Source organism: Symphalangus syndactylus, chromosome 5, assembly GCF_028878055.3.
Source record: "Symphalangus syndactylus isolate Jambi chromosome 5, NHGRI_mSymSyn1-v2.1_pri, whole genome shotgun sequence".
Classification (NCBI taxonomy): Eukaryota; Metazoa; Chordata; class Mammalia; order Primates; family Hylobatidae; genus Symphalangus; species Symphalangus syndactylus.
In genome coordinates, this window is record NC_072427.2 from 10,174,565 (window position 1) to 10,202,352 (window position 27,788).

At 41.2% G+C, this 27,788-nt stretch overlaps 1 long non-coding RNA gene across 1 annotated transcript; it reads left to right on the forward strand.

Annotated features, from left to right (window-relative positions):
• Nucleotides 1-758: 758 nt before the first annotated feature.
• LOC129482029 (uncharacterized) lies at nt 759-27,788 on the forward strand. Its single transcript, XR_010120988.1, has 6 exons — nt 759-859; nt 16,631-16,785; nt 18,658-18,749; nt 21,963-22,088; nt 24,403-24,525; nt 27,668-27,788. It is a non-coding gene; the product is annotated as an uncharacterized lncRNA (long non-coding RNA).

The window sequence follows — 27,788 nt, forward strand, 5'->3', positions numbered from 1 at the left end:
ACTGCATTCCCGCCTGGGTGACAGATAGAGACCCTGTCTCAAAAGAAGCGTAACCACACTGAATACCATCTTAGACCATCAAATTGTAAGCACAGGCAGAGACTCAGTCATTCTTTTTCAAGCTTTGTTGGTTGGATAGCCATTTACATAAAAAGACAACAGAGGTTGTGATTGTGGAATATTGTGCAAGTCTTGGAGTTGGAAAGCACTTTTTATCCCATCATCCTGTCTGCACTTAATGCAGGGCTATCTTCTGAGGCAACTCAAATATGATGCCATTCCAGGCCCTTCACAAGTCAACATATATTTCTGATAAAAACTGGTCAAAAAACAAACTTTATTCAATTTAGGATTTTTCGGATCCTGGTTTATCTCAACAATTTACCATTTTTTGCAATGTCAGAGCTTCCTGACATTTACAATTAACTCACAAATTAACTTAGAAATGATAGTAAGCTCTCAGCTAAATGATCTAGTGGCCACTGGGGAGCAGACCAATTTTCTGGAATAAGGTTAGGACTACGGTGCTCTGTAACGATGTTAAGGTTGGTTGTGTAGAAGCAGTTATTCAAGTGTGAGCAGGAATCTAGATGTGAGAGGGAGTCATTGTCTGCCTCTCATTCTGGCTGGTTACTCAGCACTCTGACACTCCTCCATCTATAAAACAGATAATCTGCTTTTAAAATTTTTTGGAATTCAAGGCTCCATAATGGAATCAAGAAGTCATGGAATTCTATGCTTGGAAGGAAGTTTGGAGGGCATTGGTCCAACTTTCCACTGAACCCAGAGTTCTGGAGATGGACAGATGATCAAACAGATGCAGATGGAGCGAAGTTCAGGAGTTGCAGATTCAAGGAAGGTAACATAAACGTGAGAAGGTCTGGGTGAAGGCTGCCTTCACCCAGGGCCAACTAGAGAGATGGAGGGGAAGGGCTCATGCCCTCCAAGGCTGCTACTATTGGGGAACTTTGTTTTTAGAAAGCTTTGTTCTTTGTATGAAAGCAAAAATTGATGTATTGGAAATATCTTTCTCTTTTGTCTGATTCTATCTTCAGAAGGAATATAATGAAATCTCATCCCTTTACCATATGATAGACCTTTAAATCTTTGAAAACTTTCATGCCCCTCAATCTACTGCTTTTGTTTTAGTGGCTAAAGTTCCCAGTTCTGCATATGACATAGACTCAAGAGATTTGCTTCCCTGAGTTGGCCTTGGTTTGCCAGTCTCTTAAGAAGTGTCCCAAAACAAGTAAATTACTCAGAAGTTACATGACCATCAGGGACAGTGTCTGTCCACTGCACCCTGTGATTGGCTTTAAATGGAGCCTTTCATCAAGGAAGAGCCTCCATATCCTGGAGTCAAATTTTAATCATCTGGGGCTTGTACAAGGGATTTATTGCATTTAAGAACGTCTCACACTTATCCCCATTAAATTTCATTTTGTTTTGGCTTTGTAGTAGCTTTTAGAATCTGTCTCTTTTATATTTTGTTCCTTTACAAATTTACTAGCATTTTTTTTCTTTTTTACAGTTTTCCCCAGTCATTGAACTAAATATTGCAGATGCCAGGGCTTCTGGAGTTTCTGGGGTCTTTGGTGTCACTAGTGATTATGTTGAAAATAGTTGCATGTTTATTTCTTTAGTTAACTCATAAGTAGTGGTTAATGGCAGGGTCTCTGGAATAAGATTTGCGAGGGTTTAAGTACTGGATCTGCCAATATACTGGTGTGTGGCCTTAGGTGTATTAACTTATCCGTGCCTCAATTACCTCATCTCTAAAATGGGGATAATAATGTAACTATCACATATGGTTGTTTTGATGATTAAATGAGTTAAGATATATAAAGCACTTAGACTAGTGCCTGGCACATAGCATGCACTGTTTATTAATGAAGATAAAATAAATCGAAACAAGATGCCTAAGGAGAGGGTAGTGTCTTGTTTATATCTGTAGCTCCAGAGACTGATGCTGTGCCCGGATTACATTTGGTGCTGATATATTGAGAATATGATGAATGGGTTTCCATAGTGTTATAGACATGCATGTAAGCAGATACTACAATCAATGCCATGGCTCCTAATGTTAACAGATTTTCAACATGATTATAAAAAAGAGGTCCTGACCATGGAAAGAGAAGTTGTGTACATTCAACCTCAGACCATCTCCGTGGTGGTCATTTTGCCACTAATCTTTCTGTGAACGACAATAGCATCAGTGTCTTTATTGACCTAATCTATCATGCCTCTTTTATCATGGAAGACCAGAAAGACACACACTTAAGTCTACTCTCAACTCAGAAAAGAAGAATGCATTCTGCTTAATTTGTGCCTACACCAGTCTGAGAGGGGATACTGTCTACTTTTAGCAAGAAAAGGAGCTTAACCAAGGAATGCTAGTGTTTCCTAATCAGATCTTCATTTTGTTTCAACTTTTGTAGATTCCTAGGCCTAAGGCAGATTCATTCAAAAAATATATGATTAAAAAATAAATGTTTTAGACATCGTTCACAATGTGAAAATTTCTGCATCCTCCTACCTTTCTGTTTACATCACAAGTGAAGTTTTGCCATCAGGGAATGTCTTGATTTTTAGGTGCATATCCATGTAACCCTCCCCTGGGTTCAGCTTCAGTATGTTAAAGCCAGTTCTTATCAGGTTGAAAATTTAAATCTTCCAGAGATATCTTTTACACGTAACTCCCTTTGAACTTCTGTCCGTGCTAATTTAAACACAGTTGGTATTTTCCTCTTTCTATATTAAAACAGTCGAGCTCAAAGAATCAAATTCACCAGTGTTTTCTCCTTTGAATGTGTTCAATAGGTACCCCTGAAGCAATTACCTACTGCAAGAGGTGGGAGGAGCCATTCTGTAGGAGCAGGGGCCATGTGTAATATGATATGTGGTTGTTGTGTGTGTAACGTGCTAATACTTTTGACAGCAACCGTCCTAAAGGGGTGTAGCAAGTCATTTGAAATTTGTACACAGACTGCCCTATCCATTACACATGGTCCATATCATACCCATAATCTCCCAAGGCAGATATGCTATTACACTCAGCGGGCCAAGGTCTGCCGGTGCTTATATACACATAACTCCCACTGACTCTGTGCCACCGAGACACTTCAATGGGGGTTGTCAGTGGCATAAATTTAGCCCGGTACAGTCACAAGCACAGTGGGCGCAGCTGAACAGAGAGACCTGGCTGTGTGTTAAAAAGGCTGAGGAAGAACAAAAAAGCTGCCAGTTTTCATAAGAAATCTTATCCCTCGAGCATTGAGAACTGTAGCCTGATACTCACCACACTCTTTATCCTTGTCCCACAACCTGCAGATCCCAGGCTGGGACTTGGAAGCAGCTAAAACAGAGTGGGCATTAAAAAAAAAAAAAAAGTCTGCTACAGGGCATAAAACCGTCCTTTGCATCCAACCTTATTATGTGAGGGGGAAGAATTCCCCATAGATGATCTTCAGAACATTTATTTATCAAAATTTAAAGGAGCATCTTGGAACCAATGACCTTTAAATATAGAAAATTTAAGATAGGTAAAACAAAGGCACAAAGATGCTCATCTTTTGAAAGTTGCTGGTACATCCAAGTTGAATCACATTTGTTATGGGTGTTATCATGTATCCCACACATATTGTCATGCTAATATGATGATTGCTGTATTAAACCTTTCGCAGTGATTTCCAGCGTGTTATCTCATGTGATTATTTGCAAGGTCTTTTTGGCCCCTCAGATATCCCCAAATCATATCTTCTAAGTAATCAGCTTAGAAGCTCTGGTTGCAGCAAACACCAGGATTTAATCCTTCCTCCTTGGAGTCATGGCCCTCACAGCTGTAAACAATGAAGCCTGTTCCTAATCATCGGAAGTGCCGTCATTTGACAAGCAAAGCCTTGGTTTGAATCCCTGCTTTGTGCCACACTAAGTGTGTATCTTGGGCATGTGGCCGTTAAGCCCCATGTTTCTCATCTATATATCCTAAGGTTAAGACAGTAACTTCACAGTAATGCTGTGAGGACAACATCAGAAAGCACTTAGCACACCATACATGCACCAGTGAGCGAATGCCTGCAACTGTTGTGGTGTGTGCTACTTAGTAGGCACTCAGTAAAAGCTTCTTTCCTCTTTTTCATCTTTTCTTCCCCACCATATCCTAATAATGCTTATGCGAGCCTATGAATATTAAGAAAAATACTATCTTTAAAAAAACTTAACTATTATTCCATGAATAACAAATGACTATACATTTAACAGAACACATTTCAAGCTATACTCACCCTTTGATTATTGGTATAGAACAGGTAAGAATGATCTAATCGTAAGAAAAATGGAAAAATAAAGAGAAAACAAAGAACCAAATTAGACATTCAGTCAAGTATGACTATTTCCAGTGGAGATTTTAGCTGAGTTTAGGATCCTGCCTCTCTGGCTGTTAAGGTACAGTGGTTAAGAGTGACCGTTAAGAAGTTGAATGCCTAATTCATTCAGAGTTCCCACAGATTTTCTTTCTCAATGTGGGAAAGACCAAAAATCAGGTGCAATTCTGTTAATGCTATAAAACTAGTATGTTTAATGATAATGAAATTAGAAAAAGGAAACTATCTTTTTCCTTAATAAATTTAGCTTTCTTGTCATTTCCTCATTTAAAAAAAGTAGTTCACAATATGAGGACCCTAGTTTGAAGTCAAATTAATCATGTGTTAAAACATGACATCACTCATACCACTCATTCTGAAAACAGTGGTCTAGGTTATATTTAAAAAATAATGTGTTCTTGAATATGAAAAAATGCAATAATTTGAAAAGTATAAATAATTCAACACAAAATTATGCATTTCTCTTTACATATTTTCCTATATAAAAATATTGCCTCCTCATTGTTAAGTAAACTCCCATTGGCACATGTAACTCCCATAGAGCTCAGATAGGAGATGCAATATTGTGTTTTTTAGAAGAAAGTAACTGAAGTTTAGTAAATTGAAAAGAGCACATGCATTTGTGTGTGTGTGTGTGTGTGTGTGTGTGTATGTGTGTGTGTATTGCTGGGGAGTTGACTTTTTTCAGTTTACAAAACAACCTCCTGTTTGAAGTTGCACTTAGAAAATGTTAGAAGTTAAAAAAAAATTAAACAGGATTTGGACAATATTCGGGGACTTTGAAGAGTGTGTGCGTGAGAATTTGGTAGTGATGATGGCAATGTAGCCACTTCCATTTGTATAATAAAATCAGCACAAATAAAACAAGGCTTATCTAAACGTAAGTTGAGGTGGTCAATCAAACTCTTAATGGAACATAAAATTGATATACGTATATTCAAATATACACAATAAACTTGTTAAATTCTTTTTGTCTTATTAAAGATAAAAAAAAATACCAAAATGCAAATATGCCTTCTGCCTTCAAACGTCACTTGTTTTTACGTAGGGTTGATGATACTGACCTCTCAGGTTCTGGGCTAATTTTGTAGTCAGTGAATCTTGTCAAACAGAAATTCGTTTTAAAAAAAAGGTGTTCTCCCTCCTCATCTACATTTTGCCTCAGTTTTAGTGATCCCTTCACCCTCCCATGCCTGTCAGATCATAGCATCATATCAGCCCGCATAAAATTGATTTAGGACGGTAAGCATTTCCTCCGAAATTAAATTCTCCATGAAAACGTAACAGCACCACCCAACATCAAAAAAGCGTCATGGGAAAAGTGCCAGAAGTTGAGCTGAAATGAAGGCTGAATGCTTTATATCAGGGAGAAGGGGAAAAGGGTCAGACAGAAGGAGAAGCGAAAGGAAAAGCAGGGCAGGAGGAGAGGCATGAAGGAGAGGAGGGACCTAAATTAGAACAAGAGGCGATGTTTATTAATAACCTTACTGACCCACAGGCCCCTGACACAAAATACATTAAGTATTCTTGGGACACACTGGTCTGTCACTCACAGGAGGAGCAAATAAAATGGTGTTGGAAGCTGCAAGCTTTCTGAGAACAGATAAAAAAGAAAAGAAAAAAAAAGCCAGAACAAGGTGAAGGCATAGACTCACAAGCTCAAGAGGCCTCGCGGTCCGGGTTCACTTTCTCCTGTAGCATCTTCTCCAGGTAATCCACCTGACGCCTGCACATTTCTGGCAAAGTAGGACTGAAACAAACACAAGAAAATATTGGTGTTTAGTTGCAAAGAGGTACAGTGGTTAAGAGTGACCATTCATGGCCATTGTAAGACATTTGGAAATTAGAGGAAAGCATGAAGAAGTAAATAAAAATTGCCTCTGATCTCACCACTTAAATATAATCATTGTGAACACTTTGATAGACATTTTCTAATTTTTTTCCTCTACTTTTTTTGCACACATATATTTGTGTGTTTGGAACTATAGTGCAGGCCCTGCTGTAGTGTACTATTTTGCAAACTGCTTTTCCCATTTGATAAGTCATAGTAAATATTTGTTCATTTTGTTAAAACTATTCCAAAACATAATTTCTTTCTTTCTTTCTTCTTCTTCTTTTTTTTTTTTTCTTGCGACAGGGTCTCACTCTGTCACCCAGGCTGGAGTGCAGTGGTGCGATCTGGGTTCACTACAGTCTCGACCTCCCAGGCTCAAGCGATCTTCCCACTTCAGCTCCCCTAAGTAGCTGAGACTACAGTCCTGCACCACCACACCTAGCTAATTTTGTTTGTTTGTTTGTTTTGTAGAGATGGGGTTTTTCCATGTTGCCTGGGCTGGTCTCGAACTCCTGAGCTCTAGAGATCCACCCACCTCAGCATCCCAAAGTGCTAGGTTTACAGGTGTGAGCCACTGTGCCCAGCCTCCACAACATGATTTCTCTGCCAGAATTGCATTTCCTTATCTGTGGAGGCTGTAACTCATTCATTCCTCTAACCTCTAGTTAGATATTGATACCATTTGTAACTTTTTGCCCTTATAAAATCTTCCTGTGTATCTTCATTTCCTCTGGATAAGTTGTTATATGTGAAAATCATGGATCAAAGCCTTCTTTCTGTTTTGTTGTTTTACTTTTGGCTACATTTTGTAGAGTTGCCCTCCAAAGCTGCCGATTTATATTCTCACTCAGGGTGCATGCGAACAAACAAAGATTTCAGGAACCATAATTAACTCTTTCCCCCCAAAAGATAAGAAACATAGCATCCCATTGTGCTTCGTATTATGTTGATTATTTGTGATGCTAACTTTCTTTACATTTCTTGACTCTGTCTTGTTCTGTGTGCAGGTCATTTTGCATGCTTTTTAAAATATTTGTTTATTTAACATTTGCCCTGTAGTTCCAAGGAAATTTTCATTAATTTTCTATTACATTATAAAAGTTCTTTACATATTAAGTTTATCAACTCTCTCACTATCATATATTGCAAACATTTTCTCCATTTTGTCATTTGGTTTTTAATTGTTAATGGATATGTTGATGAATTTAAGTACATAAATATTTTCCTTTATTCTTCCTTCTGCTTTATGTTTTAAAAGGCTTTGCCTATCCCAGAGTAAAATCAGTATTAACCTATATTTTCTACTAGTGCTTTTGTGGCTCCTTTTATTTATAAAAACATTTAAATATGTTATTTATCTGGAATTTTTTTTGGTCATTAAAATTTCTTTTCCTTATTGATCTAAATGTATGCTATTGGGCCTGTTTCTGTGTTTTCATGTTTATTATCTTTTTGTCTCCATCATTTTTGCCAAAATTCTCTGTTTTTATTATTGTAATTCAAGAATATGGTTTTATGTCTAGTAAAGTAAGCTCTCCCTCTTTAAGATTGGTATTCTGGATGATGCTTTCTTATTTGTTATTCCATAAGAATGCATCCAGTTTCAAGTTTAAATGTTAGAAAATACAATTTAAGCCAAGCACGGTGGCTTACACCTATAATCCCAGTTCTTTGGAAGACTAAGGTGGGAGGATCAATTGAGACTAGGAGTTTAAGGCTGCAGGAGCCATGATACAGCCGCTGCACTTCAGCCTAGGCAACAGAGAGAGATTCTGATTCAAAAAAAAAAGAGAGAGAGAGAGTACAATTTATAGATTAATGTGAGTGGATTAGAGGTCTTTTTTTTTTTTTTTTTTGAGACAGAGTCTTGCTCTGTCACCCAGGCTGGAGTGCAGTGGCACGATCTTGGCTCACTGCAAGCTCCGCCTCCCAGGTTCACGCCATTCTCCTGCCTCAGCCTCTCCGAGTAGCTGGGACTACAGGTGCCCGCCACCACGCCCGGCTAATTTTTTTGTATTTTTAGTAGAGACGGGGTTTCACCATGGTCTTGATCTCCTGACCTCGTGATCCGCCCGCCTCGGCCTCTCAAAGTGGTGGGATTACAGGCATGAGCCACCGCGCCTGGCCTAGAGGTCTTTTTAAAACCAGGTTTTCTCAGGTAGAAATAAACCATGCCTTCTCATCGATCTTTTCATATGAACTTCTATAAAGTTGTAGTTCCATCAGGTAGTTTCTCAGTAAAATCTCACATTTATTCAGTGTTATTGTGCATGCAGTTTCGCTATTCAATTTCATGACTTCGCTAAGCAACATTATTTTTTCAACATTTTAAGCATTTTTTTTCATATTTGCCACTTTACTGGTTTCTTATTCAAACAATTTGTCAATTTGATTCTCTTGAATCATCGAGGTAGATCACATTATTATCTGCAAATAATGATCATTCTGTTCCTTTCCCAAAATTATGTAATTTCTTTATTTTTCCTGTCTTATTGCAAAGGATTAGAACTTCCAAATTATTTAAAAAGATTCTTCATTAGGAAGGCTTTCAATATTTCACTGCTAGGAATACACTGTATTTTTGATAAGCTCTGGCTCTTAGATGTGTTTTTGGATTCAACTTTCAATCTCCATTCCTGAACCTTCTGTACCGTAGTCCCAATGTATGGCTCCCCGTCCTCCCTGCTCAGTGCTGAATACGTCTTACCCTTTTTGTATACAAGAATGTTCTATCTCTGTACACACAGCCTCATTACTTATCTACTGATGCTTCTTTTTGAGTCATAACACCCATGGTTCACAGCAGGAGAACTCTCCTTCAATTCTTGGACCAAAACCATAAAAATTGGAATCACCCTTGATTTATTTAGTAAATCATAAAAAACTACCTCGCTATTTTCTGCCACCTTAAAAGTTAGTGTCTTGCATAAGAGTTTTTATTTTTCCATTTTAGGAAATGCTAAACTTTTTTCTCACATAGAAGTGGTCATTTCATTTTAATTATGCTGGCTTTCTGCCAGGGAAAAGTAAAACTAACCTGGGATTTTGCATGTGCCATGCAAAAAGAATTGGTTCCATGGGTTAGACTGGTTAGAACAATATGTGAAAATAGACTGAGGGGAAAAATAGCAATGTTTAGCAAGAGTGTTTGGTTACACGTGGAGAGGTGGAATGGTGAACCTCTCCAAGCAGAGGTGGCCTTTGGGATGAGCCACAGCTTAAAAACCGTGAGATCTCAAACACATCTCTGTATCACCCTGAGTTTCCATTTTTTCAACTCTAAATTGAGCATCTTTTCCCTGCTAGGATAATGTAAGAATCAGAGACAACTTCTGGAAAGCATCTAGTTGGACACTTGGCACCTAAGCAGGCACTTAAAAGAGAAGCTGTTAGGTTCTGGCCAGATTTGAAGGCAGGAACATGGGCCATGTTTAGATGACAAATGGAAAGACTTTACTATGAATTTCTACATAGAACTAACCCCAAACATGCTCAAGAAGTTTAGGATTTAGTCAACAGGCATTACTGTACTGGGGGTGCCATTAAAGGGCTCCCCAGCCTCTGCCCAAGGTAGTGGAAACCCTGTCTTCTCTCCTCTATTAGGGTTGGCCTTTGCCTTGACTGCTGAGTTTATTGGATGCTACTTCCTGTTCCACCCGGATGGAGCATGAACTGTGAATGTTTAGATTCTATCTTCCTCTGAGGGAGACCAGAAGGGCTCCTAATTTTGGTAAAACAGTAAATTTAGTCATTACAGCCATGTGCCTGGTATCATTTAAGAACCTCCTTGTCAGCACCCCTTAATTTTTCCAATTTGTTAGCCTGGAAAGCACCCCTATTAGTATCAAACTTAAGTCTTAATGAGGTGAAATAAGAATTTACCCCTATCATTCCCAAAATAGATAGAGATCTGTATCTTTTTAAACATAATGGGAGGTATCTGTGTTATTGTTTAAAATCAATTATCCTTTATTCCATGCTTTTTTTTCTATTGTTTATTTTATCTGTCCTGCTTTCCCAGAGGGGCAGAATTAAGGCCCCCATTTGGTTTTTATTATTGTAATCAGTTAATAGCTGTTCTATAATGCTTTACTTATTGTGTTAATTTTCTGTAGTTATATCCAGAGGCCGCTTACTGGAAGATCACATTAAAAAAAAAATGGCAGATCTAACTCCTTCTTTAATGGGTCCAGTTTCCATCTATAGTTTCAGCTGAAATTACCGAATACGATTGAATTACAAGATAATTGAAAAAATATATAAACTGTAGCTAGTATTTTAAGTGTATCTGTGGCGAGTGCAAACATTACATTAGTATGAAGACAGTCCAAACACTCATCATAGTATCTCTGTTGACCACAGCTTATGATACTACTTCCTCGGATCTGCCCTGAATCTGTCTGAGGTATGAGTGCGTGCTATTGCCAGGCACACTGCCAATCATTGTAGTTCCATCGCATAGGTGCCTAAACTCTGGGTCCCACGGACCATCGTCCTATTGCTCCTGGAGATTTTAATGTGAATGTGTCTTATGTAGATGTTGGCATTTAAAGAACTAGTTCTCAAGTTAAAATGGAGCTTCAAAGCAGAGCAAAGGGAGAAACAAACTTACCTGAAAGATGACAAAGGACATATGTATAATAAATGTGATAGAATGGGCCCCATGATAGATGCATTCTGAATTAGATGAATGTATTCAAGTGAAAAGAGCTTCACTGGGGGGTCAGCACTGTGAGTTCTAGGCCTACCTCTAACATGAACTCACTCTTAAGACCTCTGGGGGCCTCAGTGTTCTCTTTTGTAAAATGAGGAGGAGTTGAGATGAAAGTTCTGTTTCCTCTCCACATTCACACTCTGTGTGATGTTCGGCCAGGAGTGATTCTGTTAAGCAGTTCAGCGAGGAAGAGTCATTAGCAGGTCAGGATTGGATCAGAATTAGAATGCTTCTGGTTCATTGTTGAATCTCTGAAGATGGGCATGGCACTTGGCATAAAACAAGGGCCCATTTGTCCCTTTATAATAAGTTAGTGTTGATTGTGAAGCCTACCTAAAACTCCAATTTGAGAACTGTTATTCCTGTGATGCCTGAGAGAGGAGGTGGAGAGAGGACTAGACCATGAAGTCACAGGAGCTGGCTGCGTGACTCTGGGCAAGTCACCTCATTTCTCCCAGTCTTTTCTCCTTTACTTATCACATAAAGGATTTGGAGGAAAATTGGCAAAGTAGCTTCTTTTTTTTTTTTTTTTTTTTTTTGAGATGGAGTCTCACTCTGTCACTCAGGCTGGAATGCAATGGTGCCATCTCAGCTCACTGCAACCCCCGCCTCCTGGGTTCAAGCTTCAGCCTCCCGAGTAGCTGGGATTACAGGGGCCTGCCACCACACCCGACTAATTTTTGTATTTTTAGTAGAGATGGGGTTTCACCATCTTGGCCAGGCTGGTCTTGAACTCCTGACCTCATGATCCACCCACCTTGGCCTCCTAAAGTGCTGAGATTACAAGCTTGAGCCACTGCGCTCAGCCCCAAAGTAGCTTCTAATTAAGAAAGTCAATGACTTTATGAGAATGGTCATCCCTGTAAAGCAAATAAAAAGGTTCCAATGCTTTACAATATCCAGTGTCCAGAGCAGGTAGAGCACATTACCTATGATTTAATGCTCGCTGGGAAGAACTTCGCGGGGATGGGCTGATAAGAAGAGGAAGGAAAAGGGAACTGTACGCTCAAGTTTGACTGGGACTTTCATGCAACGAAGAAATGAGGTCTCCTGTAATTGCCTCTTATTAAGGTAGAGAATGTATCAAATGCTGTGTTTAAATCAATTCAATGCTGAGTTCTTAGCACAGTGCACCACCTGTTTTGGCTGTTTCCATATCCTGCCCACAGTGGTGATATGTGAGAGCTTTTCCTTCAGGCAATGCCATCAGACAAGGAAATGAATGGCAACAACATACTGAAAACAAGAGAGAAAAAGTTCGTATACATTTCAACGGAGGCACGTTTAAGACATTTAAAAAGGGAGTCTGAGAAATAATGACAAAGTTTAAACAGAATCTTAACTTTGATCTGATTTTCTTCTGTAAAGCAATTTGGCACATAATTTTTCAAGTGCTAAACCACAAATTCTAATAGCCGGACCTCAATGCCTTCATTTGCATCTTGGGACTTCTATTTCCCCCAAAAAAGTTTAAAAAATTATTAAGGTGATTTTCCAGAGACATTAAAGCATAAAGTATTTGCCGGTCAACTCTCATAAAAACTACAGCAGCATAGAATAGCTGAGATTAAAAGCTAGATTTAAATCATGCGAGGGCTCAGTTAATATCAGCGCCTAATTAAGAAATCTATAAAGTTGATTTGATGGAGAAAAATTCTATCAAGGTGTGATTGGAATTTTCCCTTCCAATTGCTGTTGGGGATTTTAAGAGGAATATATCCTACATGGACTTTGGTATTCATAGGACTAGCCCTCAAATTAAAATGATACTTTAAAGCAGATAATAGGGACAAACTAATTTACCTAAAGGGTAATAAAGGAGGTTCTTAACTAAAAATAAACGTGATGGATTGGGACTCAATATTAGACTGCATTTCTCCTCAGTTTTTTAACCCAAAATCTTTCATAGTTCATATATGTAAATAATAGACTGTCATCCCCTTGAGGGCTAATGGATATTATTCTTTTTGTGTGTTCCCAGTACTCCACTCATGGTTCTTAGCACATAATAGATTCCCACTAAATGTTTGCATAGTAGAAGAATTGAAATACTTTGATCATTTTTATTTATTTTATTTTATTTTATTTTATTTTTTGAGACGGAGTCTTGCTCTGTCACCCAGGCTGGAGTGCAGTGGCGCAGTCTCGGCTCACTGCAAGCTCCGCCTCCCGGGTTCACGCCATTCTCCTGCCTCAGTCTCCCGAGTAGCTGGGACTACAGGCGCCCACCACCACGCCCGGCTAATTTTTTTGTATTTTTAGTAGAGATGGGGTTTCACCGTGGTCTCGATCTCCTGACCTCGTGATCCACCCGCCTCGGCCTCCCAAAGTGCTGGGATTACAAGCGTGAGCCACCGCGCCCGGCCACTTTGATCATTTTTAAAAAGGTTCTTGCAGAGCATGGTGCCGTTTTGGGCCTATCTTCCTTTCAATAACTTGATTGATTGGCCAGTTGTGCGCCAACTAGGGAGCATTGCACAGGCAGCCTGCAGGCTGAATTGGGCCAGTGTTTATCCACTCTTTAAAATCAAGAACCTTCAACTTTGCATAACAATATGAATTTCTGAATTCTGAAGTTGTGGCACTGTTTGGTCAACAGCTGTGCATAGTGACTATCAGGAATAGCAGCCCCCGTTAGGCAGGGCTCCTTCACAGGTTGCCATTATAAATAAATGTGATAGATTGCCCCCTGTGCCTCCCAACAACTCCCCCCGCCCCCACCACCATGTTAGGTTGCATTCTGAATTAGATTTAGATGGACGCACTGAATTCCATTGCATATGACTCCAGGCTGACTTCACATTATTTCTTTTTTGCTTTTTTTTTTGAGACAGTGTCTCACTCTGTCACTCAGGGTAGAGTGCAGTGGTGAGATCATAGCCCCCTGCAGATTCTATCTCCTGAGGCTCAAGCAATCCTTCCACCTCAGCCTCCCATGTAACTGGGACTAGCAACACCATCCCCATCTAATATTTGTATCTGTTGTAGAGACAGGGTTTTGCCATGTCTCTACATGCAGGGGCGTGAGCTCACTGCAACCTCCACCTCCCGGGTTCAAGCGATTCTCATTCCTCAACCTCCCGAGTAGCTGGGATTACAGGTGCCCACCATCACATCCGCCTAACTTTTGTATTTTTAGTAGATACAGGGTTTCACCATGTTGGCCAAGCTTGTCTCCAACTCTTGACCTCAAGTGATCTACCTGTCTTGGCCTCCCAAAGTGCTGGGATTACAGGGGTGAGCCACCACGCCCAGCCTAGTATGCCTTTCTGTGGCTGTTGGCTTTGAACAAGTTAAAGATCTAAGTGTGAGCTTAATTGTTTTCTCCAGCTTCACAAAAAGAGAAGACTCTAAGTGCTAGGCTTCGAGTGAATCTGTAGTGTGCACATTTCTACAACCTCAGTGTGGCTCCCATGGGAATTGAGCTGAATCTAAGCACTAAATAACCCTGATGATACCAAGTAGGGGCTCATCAGGGAGCTGCTGAAGATTTTGTCAGAACATATTAAAATCCAAGACATTCACAGAATCAAAAAAGGTCCATCAGTCCATCTGTCTATACATTCCTTTCTGATAGTAAATTTGTCCAGGGGCTTTTCAAAATCACATCACCTATCCCTACCCCTTCCTTTGTGAATAAAAATGTGGCAAGAATGGAGAGCAAATCAGAATAATGCACGTTGGTGAAAGTCCTATAATTGAAATCATTATTGCTTAAGACACCATTGCTTTCATCAGCCCTATCATAAATCAATGCTTTTCACAAGTGAAGGTTTAAAATAAAATGCTGTTAAACAAATTGGGCCTCTTAAAAGGCATGATGCAATTGGGAAGTTACTGAAAATGGATAAAAAAGTGCTTTCTGAATGGATTCACTGGTTCCAGCATTTTGTCTTCCACTTAATTTAAAAAAATATATTACCTGGTCCTTTCTTAGAAATTACATATTGGAGGTCTATAATGGCCAAGCCTTTAACCCATTAAAAAAATTTACTCCCAGGAACAGTTAATATTTGACGTTTAATTGCTTTTTCTTGTTGCAGAGGAAAATGGTTTTTTTCTTCTTTTCTTGATTGACTTTTCAAAAATCACCTTGTGAGCTATAAAGATGGAGATGATTTTCAAAAACTGATTTACACATCTGTGTGTATGCACGCATACATGTGTTCATGTATAAATAAAATCTCCCATGTACCAGAAGCTGGCGCTTCCCTCACAATAACTCTGCAAGGCAGGTGTGACTATCTCCATGTACTGAATTAGGTGGCAGAGGTCTAGAGAGGTGAAGTGATTGCCTGGCGTCACTCAGGTAGTAAGTGGAGCAGTGGGTGGCTTGACTACAGAGCCAAGGAAAAAGTTCCTGCCAGTGGTCCCCATCTTGGAGTGCAAATCCTCTCAACGTCTTTAACCAGCATCGGTTCAGGAATATAGCAGATAATCCACAACACCAGCAAAAGTCAAAAGAGCCCAACTCTCATCTTTTCTAAGCATTTTAATGTGAGTCCTTCATGGTAACTAAAGTAGGAGAAGCTGTTGAATCAGCCCTATAAATCATGTCCACCTGGGAAAGAGTTCTCATCTGGGGATTTGTGTGAATAAGCAGGGAGGCTTTGGGAGGCTGAGGCGGGTGGATCACGAGGTCAAGAAATCGCGACCATCCTGGCCAACATGGTGAAACCCCGTCTCTACTAAAAATACAAAAAATTAGCCGGGCATGGTGGTGGTGCGTGCCTGTAGTCCCAGCTACTCGGGAAGCTGAGGCAGAATTGCCTGCACCCAAGAGGTGGAGGTTGCAGTGAGCCGAGATCATGCCACTGAACTCCAGCCTGGGCAACAGAGGGAGACTCCATCTCAAAAAAACAAAACAAAAAACAAAACAAAAAACAAAAAAAAACCAGGGAGTTCACAGTTTTCTTATTAGAACAGTGCTCATACAACAGTGCTCATATAGACATCAAATGAATTTTGGGGCCTCCTCAGAAACTGTTTTAAAAGAAAGAGGGGGCCAGCCAGACATTGGTGTGGAGAAGGTGAGGAAAAGGCTCCATTTGGTTGTCTAGCATTAGAATATTTCCAAGTCAACACTGTCAATCTCCCCACTCTGACATGCAGTAAATCCAGTACCCACAACTAAAGTGTTATCTTGCTTTCGTTTTCTTTTTCTTTTCTTCTTCTTCTTCTTTTTTTTTTTTTTTAGGTGGAGTCTTGCTCTGTCATCCAGGCTGGAGTGCAGTGGTGCGATCTCGGCTCATTGCAACCTCCGCCTCCCCAGTTAAAGCAATTCTCCTGCCTCATCCTCCCAAGTAGCTGGGATTACAGGCACCCGCCACCACGCCCGGCTAATTTTTTGTATTTTTAGTAGAGACGGGGTTTCACCATGTTGGCCGGGCTGATCTTGAACTCCTGACCTCGTGATCTGCCTGCCCTGGCCTCCCAAAGTGCTGGGATTACAGGCATGAGCCATCATGCCTGGGCTCTTGCTTTCTTTTCTTTTGTTCCTTCTCTTCCCACAAAACCAGGTATTATTTAAGTCTCTTGAAAAGCTGCACAAACCAACTGTTCCTCCCAGATTATCCCTTTCAGAGCTCAGGTAATAAGCCACCTTGGGTTACACCTCCCATGACTTGTGGTCAGATGCGGGCTGTGTCATTCTGCATTATCCTACCTTACGAGAAAATATTTGTATGTTGGCCTCACCAGGTCCCAGTTCCTCTGGGAATCGTCCTGTATGCAACATCTTCACAAGGGTGGCAGGCAGTTGAATCTCTGGCCTTCGTGGGACCACTGGACATCTGGCAGAGAACCAGGAAACCACAGTTCCCTTCTGTGAGTCCACTCAGCCGGAAAACTACAAGGTGTGTGACTGTAGGATGAGGATTTTTGAAAGATGAAGTACGACACTTTGAGAAGGTGTTTGGACAGAAACTGGCTGATGTCGAATGGAAGTTTGAACATTCACAGATTTCTTTTCCTAGATATAGAAACACAAAAGCTTACATGTACACATTAAAAAAAATTTTTTAATTATCTTTTCTTTCTTGCCTTCCTTTTTTTCCCTGCTTTCTTCTTTCTTTTTTTGGTCTTTTTCTTTTATTCCTGGTTAATAGTAATTCCCATCTTTAACCAAGGAATGGTAAAACTGACACTCATATTGCTATGATAGGATATATTAGCAAAACCCTTTTGGAAATTCATTCACAGTGTGCATCAAGGGCCCATAAAAATGTATGAGAACTATGTGATAATAAGGAAACAGGATATGCACTCTTAATGCTTATAAATACATAGGCAAAATATACATAGTCATACCAATGGGTAATATTTATTGTCCACTTAATATATGACAAGCACAATGCCACATGTTTTATAGGCATTGTCTCATTTATTTTGTACACAGACATTGTGTGGTAGATATTATTATATCTCCATTTTACAGATTAAAAAAGAGAGGCCTGGGGAGACTAATTGGTTTATTTGGAGTCTAGTGTGAGATTTCAACCCATCCTAATTGATTACAGAGCTTACACTATTAATTTATAATACCTTATCATTCCTCATAATATGTGGTTATAAGAAAAAAAAACATTAACAACCAAAAAAAAAAAAAAACCAACACCAACAAACAAAAATCAGATAAGCTCTTCTCTTATAATAACCACATGAAAAAATACTAGGAAAGCTTAGACCGAGAAAACGGCCAACGCTAAAAAAGCTTATCTGCAACCAGTTAATAAAATGACAGGTAGCCTTCAACACTTACATGTTTTAAGGTTTTTTTTCTCTGGATGGGAATTAGACCCTATATGAATGATTTTTGACCAAAATAATCTAATTGATACTATTCTGCTAATTTAAGGAAAGTTCAAGGGAACAAGTCTTACATGAAGTTGCAAAGGACTTTGAAAGGACTTTGTCCAGACTTTGGTGAGAATTTTCTTTTGGACTGGGACCTAGATTAGTGTTTCTTAACTTTCTTAACTTATACCGTGTGAGAACATAGCTGAAGATATTAATGGAATCTATGGTTTCTCTTTCTCTCTCCAGAAAAACACATATATTAACATTATTCAACATTTTGCTGTATATATTTTATCTTTTTTTTTCAGGAAACTTTGAAAATTTTAGGTTTATTGCTGGTTTAAGATTTAAACTAACATTTCCCTTTCTGTTTTGGCTTCCAGAATGTTCTTTATACCTCAGAGAAAGGACTTTCCTTTCTCTAAGAATTTTTTTTTTTTTTTTTTTGGAGACAGAGTCTCGCTCTGTCACCCAGGCTGGAGTGTAGTGGCACAGTCTTGGCTCACTGCAACCTCTGCCTCCCAGGATCAAGCCATTCTCCTTCCTCAGCCTCCCGAGTATCTGGGACTACAGGCACACACCATCATGCCCAGCTAATTTTTGTATTTTTAGTAGAGATGGAGATTTCACTATGCTGGCCAGGCTGGTCATCGTGAATTCCTGACCTCAAGTGGTCCACCTGCCTGGGCCTCCCAAAGTGCTGGGATTCCAGGCATGAGCCACCGCACCTGGCCTGTATCTCTAATAATTTAAATACTGATACAGTTTTTTCTGAGTGTTGTCTACACCTGGAAAACTGAGGTTGGTAAAGTAAGCAAGTATAATGCAAAATTTAGTTTCAATGTTTTCATTAATATGATATCATACCATTGTGAACACTCGTATTTGGTTGCATAGCTAAGAACTACCTTTTGGATTTTTCATGTTAGAATGAAAAAAATGCATGGCATACATCACCAAGAATCAAAGGTTGTGCCTGGCAGTGTAATTGACTCTGTAATAAAGAGAGAAGCTTCACTAGGTGAGTGGACAGCATTATGAGAGGCTTTGTTCACATCTGCAGAAATGCATTTTCGTTAAACACCTGTGTTAAGCACATGCGCATAAGGCACAGTGACAGATGGATGTAAAACACGGGTAGATGATGTCCTTGTATGAGATTCTACAAAGACTTCAATGTGCTGAGGTTTGGAAGTGCTCAGGCAGCCTCCTGGCGCTATTGGCTGTGCTGCTAATAAGATTACAGGCAGGGCATGATTTCATTCCATGTAATATTTTTGTCATTAGGAAGAGGGAAGTTATTTTTACCCGTCAATTTCTGTTTTCTGAAATTGAAAAATTCTCAGGTATGAATCCCAAAAGACTTTACATGCAACCTCCATCTCCTACTCAGGACCGTTCAAGGAGAAGACAGAAACACCATGTTTAGAGGTCATTGGTCCATCTACTCCAGAAACTTCCCCTTGGCAGTGGTCCCTGCCTATGTTACAGAAGAAGGCAAAAATACGAGCCATCATGCATCTGGCCAGTTCTGCAATGCTCCATCCCAGGGGGAAATTCCTTCCTCACTCCAGCTGGTGAACAGCTATGCCCTGGAGCCCAGGACGGACATGCCTTGTAACTTTTTAACTTAGTTAGTGTAACTGCCAATATTATTCCTATTCATATAAATGTCTAATCCTTTCTTGAATCTTGCTAGACTATTTGCCTCAATAATATCCTGCGGCACTGAATTCCACAGGTAGATTATACGCTGCTTTAAAAAGTATTTCCTTTTCTTGGTTTTAAATTTGTTGCTTTTTAATGTCACAGAATAGCCCTTGTTCTTGCATTAAGTGGCACAGGATAGAAGCATTTCAAATTGACCCTTATTTCTTCCAAGCAGTTTCTTCACTAATATTAAAACCCTATTTTCTTCATATATTTTCTATTTTGGCATATATAATCTTGATTTAATGAAATGATTTATGTAAGTAGTCTCACACTATTTTGTGAAGATAGTAGGCACTGGTAAAAAGCCTTCCTTGGTATTCAATGTCATTTATTGGACAAATATTTACTGAGCATCTATTATGTGCAGGAACTGTTCTAATTTTGGAGAGTCAGCTTCAAATAAGACTGGGTCATTTTTCTGAAGGACTTACTTTTCTAGAGAAGGAGATAAGCAGTAATACAGTGAATAAATCTATGAACCTCATGGTTTCAGATGGTGTTAAGTATTATGGGAAGATGGAAAGAGTGGCTGGAGCCGATTTGCATTGCACAGTCAGGGAGTGGCTCTCTGAAAAGGGGACAGTTGCCATCAGCTGTCAAGGAGCCCCCTATGTGAAATCTCCGTGAAGGTGAACTCCAGCTCCACAACAATGCCCAGTAGCTGTTGAGGCTCAGTCATTATCTGTTGAGTGCATGAATGAATTAAGGTGGGGAAGGAAAGCCTTAGTTACTAAAATCCCCAGGAATTTACTCAGCAGATTTGGCAGGATCACTTCTTGAATCCCCATGTTCTGTAACTCCCAACACTGTGGGAATAAACAAAGCGGGGGCTGTAGTTAGTTAGACTGGGTTTCAAGACCTGAGCATGGTCCCCAGCTTACCAGCTGTGTGGCCTTGGGCAAGTTACCTAATTGCTCTCATCCAAACAACCCTCCTTTATAAAAATGAGAGTAAACTTCCTTCCTTCACGGGAGTTGGAGGTTTGAAGGCAAAGTTAACGTGGAAGTTCTTTTTAAACTGCCAAATGGTGTAGAGGTGTGGTTATTCTTGAGGGAACCAGCTGTTCCCAGTGTCAGGCTCTGCTCTTTCATTCTTTCCTCTCTCCCTTCCTCATGTTCTGCTTCCTTCCATTCCCTACTTTATCCCTGCCCCTTCCTAAAGCCCACCAGGGCATCCATGGGACTTCGCTTTCTGTCCCAGAGGTGGCTTAAGCAGGGTGGACTTACCTTTCTGAAATTCTTATCTACGTCTTAGGAACTTTTACAATGGAGCTGTTGTGTATTGATGCAGTGGACTGGATGTGGCTTTCGAATAGTGATTGTTTGCTTTTATTTTGTTTACTGCTTAATCTTCTGGGGTCAAGTTATCCAAACTTCTATGTATAAAGACAGTCCTTGCCTGAATTTCCGAGGGAATCTTGCCCCAGAAACCAAGCCTTTGGTTGCACCGGGCTGCCTGGCTGCCTTCAGCTTCCCTCTGTGTTCCAGCCTGACTGGCATATGCATATACTGTTTCCTCATGTTGCTTCTTGTTATTCTTTTTAATTGTCCCTTAATGTACGGTTTTTTTTTTTTTTTCAGTTTAGGCAATTTGAAATACAGCATGTGCAGCTCTGCATAATAATGTATTATAGGAAACATTTCAAGGAATAAATTATCAGAATTGTTTATATGCATGGTTCAAATTTACTGGCAAATTGCTTAGGCCTCAGTTTTATGATGTAGCTGCCAGCCAGGCTCCTTCAGGGTAAAACTCTGAAATAGGAGAAGCTGCCCAGCGCTGTCCCTTCCCAGCACTTCCTCTCCTTATTCCTGCCCTTTCAACACCTCCCTCCTTTCCTGCCCCCAAATAACTCTGTGGAGCTGCCAGACCTTTTGCACCTTAATGTGAAGACATTTCGTGGGTCTTCCCCAGACCCACCCCCAGCAAAGGTGAGGTGCACAAAGGAATAAATCTCCAATGGTATAATTTTAGACACTGTGGCAACTGGGAAGGGCAGCTATTTTTGGCCATGGGGCTTTCTCCTTGACCTGAGATGATATTCCCTGGCCTGCTGCTGGTGCACCCAGCCAACCCTGCACGCGGTCCTTTTTGCAACGTGTTTGCCATTCCTGGGGGCTGGCTTCTTCCTCTTTCTGCCAAGCAGCTCTGTGCTCATGCACGATGCTGTGTGTTTGAGCAAGGGTGTGAACCGGTTCACGCGTGCCCACCTAGGCTTGCCCCAGGGTGACACAGTCAGGCAGTGGTCAGGGCACCTCTGAGGGGCAACGCAGATGGAACAGACGTCCTTTCACATTGGGGGTGGGGGAAGATTTCCAGTCCAGTTTCTGGGTCTCCCTCAGCCTCCATACTTTATCAGCTGCTCAGGGAGCATTCTATGAGTCACTCCCCCTCCGGGTGAGGCGAGCCAGGCAGCCTCCAGGCCACAGGGTTCATGCATTCCCGCCCACACTGCTTCATTTGAAGCCGCATCCTCACAGAGATTCTTCTGACCACCCGGCTTGCTATCTTCCCACTCAAGCTCCCGATGCAGCTGCTGTCTGCAGACCCCCTGGACTGCCTGGGGAAGTGAGTCGGAGCTCCTGCAGCAGAGGAGTGGAACGAAGAGCCGAAGGTGGCCAAAAATAACAGCGCTTTCCAGATGAGGGTAATGTTATAGCCAAGATCATCACTGGGGTAGGGTGTCTTGTTCTTTGTTTTACAACCTAAAAAGTACACAGAAGACTCAAAGATCATTCAGGAAGGAGGAATAAAGTCAGTACAGAACAGAGAAATGGGAGCAGTTAAAAACAAAGGAATTGAGTTTCTTTATGCCAAAAGAGAGAAAATAGAGGCCTTTTATAGATATAGAGAGAGCCCTGGCTATCTGGATGGAAGTTCTGTTTTCTCCAGCTTCCATGGCCACAAAAAAGGGGGAGAATTCTGAATTTGCAGAGACAGAGAGAAAAAAATAGAGAGAGACAGAGGATATAAGGAGAGACTGACCAAGGAACAAAATAGCAAGGAGTTAGACAAAAGGGGAGAAAAAGATCAAGAGACAATGTTACCTTCTCTTATCTGCTATTGGATGACATTTAATAGAAACTTACTGAGAACCAACGATATCTAATCCAGTTATCTATTTCTGCATGACAGATCACCCTGAAATTTATTAACTTAAAACCACAACAGTCAAGTTATGATGATCTGTCATTGTTTTGAGCGTTGACTGGGATCAGCTGGGTGGTTCCCACACAGTCTTTCTTGAGGGTAAGGATGAGGTCTGGCGGTGGCCAAGGCTGGAGTCATCACTGAGGTTGCCTCACTCTCATGTCTGCTGGTTGATGCTGGCCATGGCTGCGACCTCAGCTGGGGCTGTCAACTGGAACCCCTGCATGGGGTCACTCCATGTAATCCGAACTTCCTCACAGCATCTCATCCTTGCACTTCTTACATGGCCACTCAGGACTCCAAAGATGAGTGTCCCAAGAGAGTAAGGTTGAGGCTGAATGATCCTTTTTTTTTTTTTTTTTTTTCCTTGAGATGGAGTCTCACTCTGTCTCCCAGGCTGGAGTGCAGTGGCGTGATCTCAGCTTACTGCAACCTCCACCTCCCAGGTTCAAGCGATTCTCTTGCCTCAGCCTCCAGAGTAGCTGGGATTACAGGCGCCTGCCACCATGCCTGGCTAACTTTTGCATTTTTAGTAGAGATGGGGTTTCAACATGTTGCCCAGGCTGGTCTCGAACTCCTGACCTCAAGTGATCTGCCCGCCTTGGCCTCCCAAAGTGCTGTCATTACAGGTGTGAGACACTGCACCCGGCCCAAATTATCCTTTTTGACCTACCAAGTCACCTTTTCTATTGTCCACCAATCGCTAAGGTCAGCTCAGATTCAAGGGCAGGGCATTTAGATACCTCCTCTGGATGTGGGGAGTGTTAAAGAACTCGTGGACATGTTTTAAAACTGCTAAAGTGTCCAATCATGGTGTCAGCTACTCCCAGCCCCTCGATCTCCAGGAGCTTCCAATCTCCAATCTCGTTGGAGCTATCGAAGTCAATTAAGTATTCTGTGAAAAGTAATAAAATAAATACCCATTCACCAGGTGAGTGAGGTGATAGAAGAACGTGTACAAAGTGGGATACAAGATGAACACTCGCATTCGTATAGGTCACAGGCAGAGTGTACTTCGGAAGGCCTGTGGCCACTGATCATTTGGAGAGCGTTGAAGGCAAATAGGACAGCAGTGGCTGAGGTTCCCTCACTCTGGAGTGGGGGTGCTTCCTCGCCTTATTCAAACTCCTATGTCTGTGCTCGATGATTTATTTATCCTCCTCTGCCCCGCCTTGGTATGACCAACTGTACTTTATTTCAATTACATCATTCTGCAATGGTCCAAAAACCTTGGCTTTTTTGTTCTTCTGCTGTGACTTTATCCTTTCTGTGCATGAAAAAGATTCGGGCCAGGCGTGGTGGCTCACGCCTGTAATCCCAGTACTTTGGGAGGCTGAGTCCGGCAAATCACAAGGTCAGGAGATTCGAGACCATCCTGGCTAACACGGTGAAATCCCGTTGCTACTAAAAATACAAAAAATTAGCTGGGTGTGGTCATGGGCACCTGTAATCCCAGCTCGTCGGGAGGCTGAGGCAGGAGAATCACTTGAACCCAGGAGGCAGAGGTTGCAGTGAGCTGAGACTGCGCCACTGCACTCCAGCCTGGTGACAGAGCAATAAATTAAAAAAAAAAAAAAGAAAACAAAAAGATTCACCTCCCCTTCTCCTTCCCTACATACTTGCTACCCCATAGCCATTTTTCAGACCAGTGAACTTCTCTCTGCCCTTGTCTCATTCCTCAGTCAACTGCTTGAAATATACCCATTCATCTTGTTTTCCTTCTTTATGGTCACTGTCTCTTGCCTCCTCAAATCCTATCTTATATTCCACGTGACTCACGCCCTTCTCTGCTCTGACTTGTCTTATCCCAGGAGCCAGTTGTCCAGCACAGTGTCATGGGACAGTGGGCCCTGGTGCCACAATGCCTGGCATCTCCACCAGATACAGCTTTGAGATCTTCATGATGAAGCTTGCTCCAATCCAAGGGCTGTCAGGTAGGGTTTGCTGTTCAGCTGCTAACCTTTCTTTGGTAAGCATTTACTATATTCCATCGTCACTGAAATTACTTTTAATCTTGATTTGGACCTTCAGTCTCCTAATAGCACCCACTTGGGACATTCTTTGTTTCTGTTTTATTTTGTTTTGAGATGGAGTCTTGCTCTGTTGCCCCAAATGGAGTGCCGTGGTGCAATCTTGGCTTATTGCAACCTCTGTCTCCCAGGTTCCAGTGATTCTTGTGCCTCAGCCTCCTGAGTAGATGGGATTACAGGCTTGTGCCATGACACCCAGCTAATTTTTGTATTTTTAGTAGAAAAATTTTGTATTTTTCTACTAAATTTTTCTACAAAAAATTCTTGTATTATTCTATTAAATTCTAAAAATTTTGTATTTTTTTCTACTAAAAATATAAACATTTTTAGTCATGTTGGCCAAACTGGTCTCAAACTCCTGGCCTCAAGTGGATGCCTGCCTTGGCCTCGCAACATGCTGGGATTACAGGCATGAGCCACTGTGCCTGGCCAGGGGACATTCATTTTTAATCTCCATGTAGGTTGGGTCTCTTTTATCCTCTTAGTATAAAGTGATGTATGTCCACTTTAGAAAATTTAGAATACACAGACAAGCAAAAATAAGAAAACAAACACTGTAGACAGAAACATTGTTAACAACTTGATGTGGGCCTTTCTCATCTTTTTTTTTTCTAACTATGGTTTTTATATCCAAAAAAGTAGCCTTACCACTTAGATGGTCAATGCTTTCATCTGAGCTACTTCCTATTTTACTGAACCAGTTCTACAGAACTCTATTCCCTGGCCCCAGGTGATTGGAACAGGCGTGGACATCTGGCCCAGCTGGGCTAGTCCCTGCTCTTTCCCTGGGATTAAACTAGATTGTATGCAGGACTGGTGCTATAATAGCACATCGGCATATGCATTAGTCTATTCTCATGCTGCTAATAAAGACATACCCGAGACTGGGTAATCTGTCAAGGAAAGAGGTTTAATGGACTCACAGTTCCGTATGGCTGGGGAGGCCTCACAATTATGGCAGAAGGTAAAGGGGAAGCAAAGGCATGTCTTACATGGCAGCAGGCAAGAGAGTTTGTGCAGGGGAAGTCCCCTTTATAAAACCTTCAGAACTCATGAGACTTATTCACTACCACGAGAACAGTATGGGGGAGACCGCCCCTATGATTCAATTATCTCCACCTGGCCCCTCCCTTGACACATGGGGATTATTACAATTCAAGGTGAGATTTGGGTTGGGACACAGCCAAGCCATATCAACACGGGATTAGAATTTGTACCTCAAAAGCTAAAGCTTTAGTGGAGAAGGTGGTTGGCAAGAGATGAGTAGAGGAGACAGTGAGAAGCACAGGAAGAGATGGCGGAGTTCTAGGGGCAGAGACTCCTTGTATCCTGGCACTGATCCCTGCAGCGAATTTTGTGGAATTGCCTTGCATCCTTACCTAATATTCATCTTTAATGGAGCAATGTCTATGGGATTCTGACATTTTCATCTAACAATGCTTGTGCAGAATGACAGGCACAGGCTTTGTTCACTGAAAAATACATCGTCTTTTTTTTCTGAGTCATCATATGTCCTCTTAGATTATAATTTTCATGGCTGCACAGTGACTATTGTGGATGTCTCAATATTTATGGGAGAAGTGCAATTTGTGGGAGAAGCTTGAGCTCTGGTGTTAAAGAGTACTGAGTTCAAATGCCCTGCCCTGAACACTTGTTGGCTATGTGATTTGGGCAAATTATTTAAACACCCTATGCCTCAGTTCCCTCCTCTGTAAGATAGGCACAACAATAAGGTTAAATGATGTAATGATTCTTAAAGCTCATAGCACATTTTCTGTCATATAAGTGAGGGTTCAGTAGACTTCACCTCCCATTATTTATAATCATGAAACCAGTACTCTGTGACTGCTCCTGTAACAACCCTCCTATTTTCCTCATCCTCCTCTGCCTTCTTCCTCCTCCTCTCCTCCTCCTCCTCCTCCTCCTTCTTCTTCTTCTTCATGGAGTTTTGCTCTTGTTGCCTAGGATGGAGTGCAGTGGTGCAATCTCAGCTCACTGCAACCTCTGCCTCCTGGGTTCAAGCAATTCTCCTGCCTCTTTTGTATTTTTAGTAGAGATGAGGTTTCACCACATTGGTCAGGCTGGTCTCAAACTCCTATCCTCGGGTGACCCGACTGCCTCAGCCTTCCAAAGTGCTGGGATTACGAGCATGAGACACCATACCCAGCCTCTATTTTCAACATTATAAACAGAACGGCAGTGAACATCCTTACAGTCAAGTATTTGCACATGATTATTCTTTGAGAAAAATGCCAAGAAGTTGCATTATTGGATCAAAGATTATGGGCATAAAATTTTTTTTAAAACGTGCACTAGGGGCCAGGCGTGGTGGCTCATGCCTGTAATCCCAGCACTTTGGGAGGCCGAGGCAGGCGGATCACAAGGTCAGGAGTTTGAGACCAGCCTAGCCAAGATGGTGAAACCCCATCTCTACTAAAAATACAAAAATTAGCCAGGTGTGGTGGCGGGTGCCTGTAATTCCAGCTACTCGGGAGGCTGAGGCAGGAGAATCACTGGAACTCGGGAGGCGGAGGTTGCAGTGAGCCAAGATCATACTACTGCACTCCAGACTGGGCGACAGAGCAAGACTCCATCTCAAAAACAAAACGAAACAAAACAAAACAAACAAAAAAACAAAAAACATACACTAGGATGGCTGTCTCTGAATCTTCAGTGTTATCCACCACCCTAGCCTTAACAATTTTCTTCTTGGCCTCACATTTAGAGAAAACATGTTTCTTTCTGGGTCCAGGGTGTGGTCTGTGTTCACTTTCCAACAAAATTAAAATGTCACATCTGACATTTGAGTTGGGACTCTTTGGGGTAAAGTTAATTAATTCATTTAGCTATTCACCTACATGTCAGGTATAGATAAAGTTTATATATAGCCCAGATTTATGGATGAGGTTTATATTTTGAGAGCTGGCTGGAGTGTTGCTAATGATGGAGTGGACTTTGCAGCCATCACAGGAAGAGTTCCAGATGGTCCTAAGGAAGTCAAATGTAGACTAAGGCTTACAGTATCTGTAAAATCTTTCCTTTCTAGAAACAAGAACATTTGGAATATCTTTATCTTTTGATGTGCCTGGAATGACCTGCCATCGACAGACCCTTCCCTGGCTTCAAGGCTCTGGAAAATATCAATGTGAAATTTAGTGAGAGGCTTC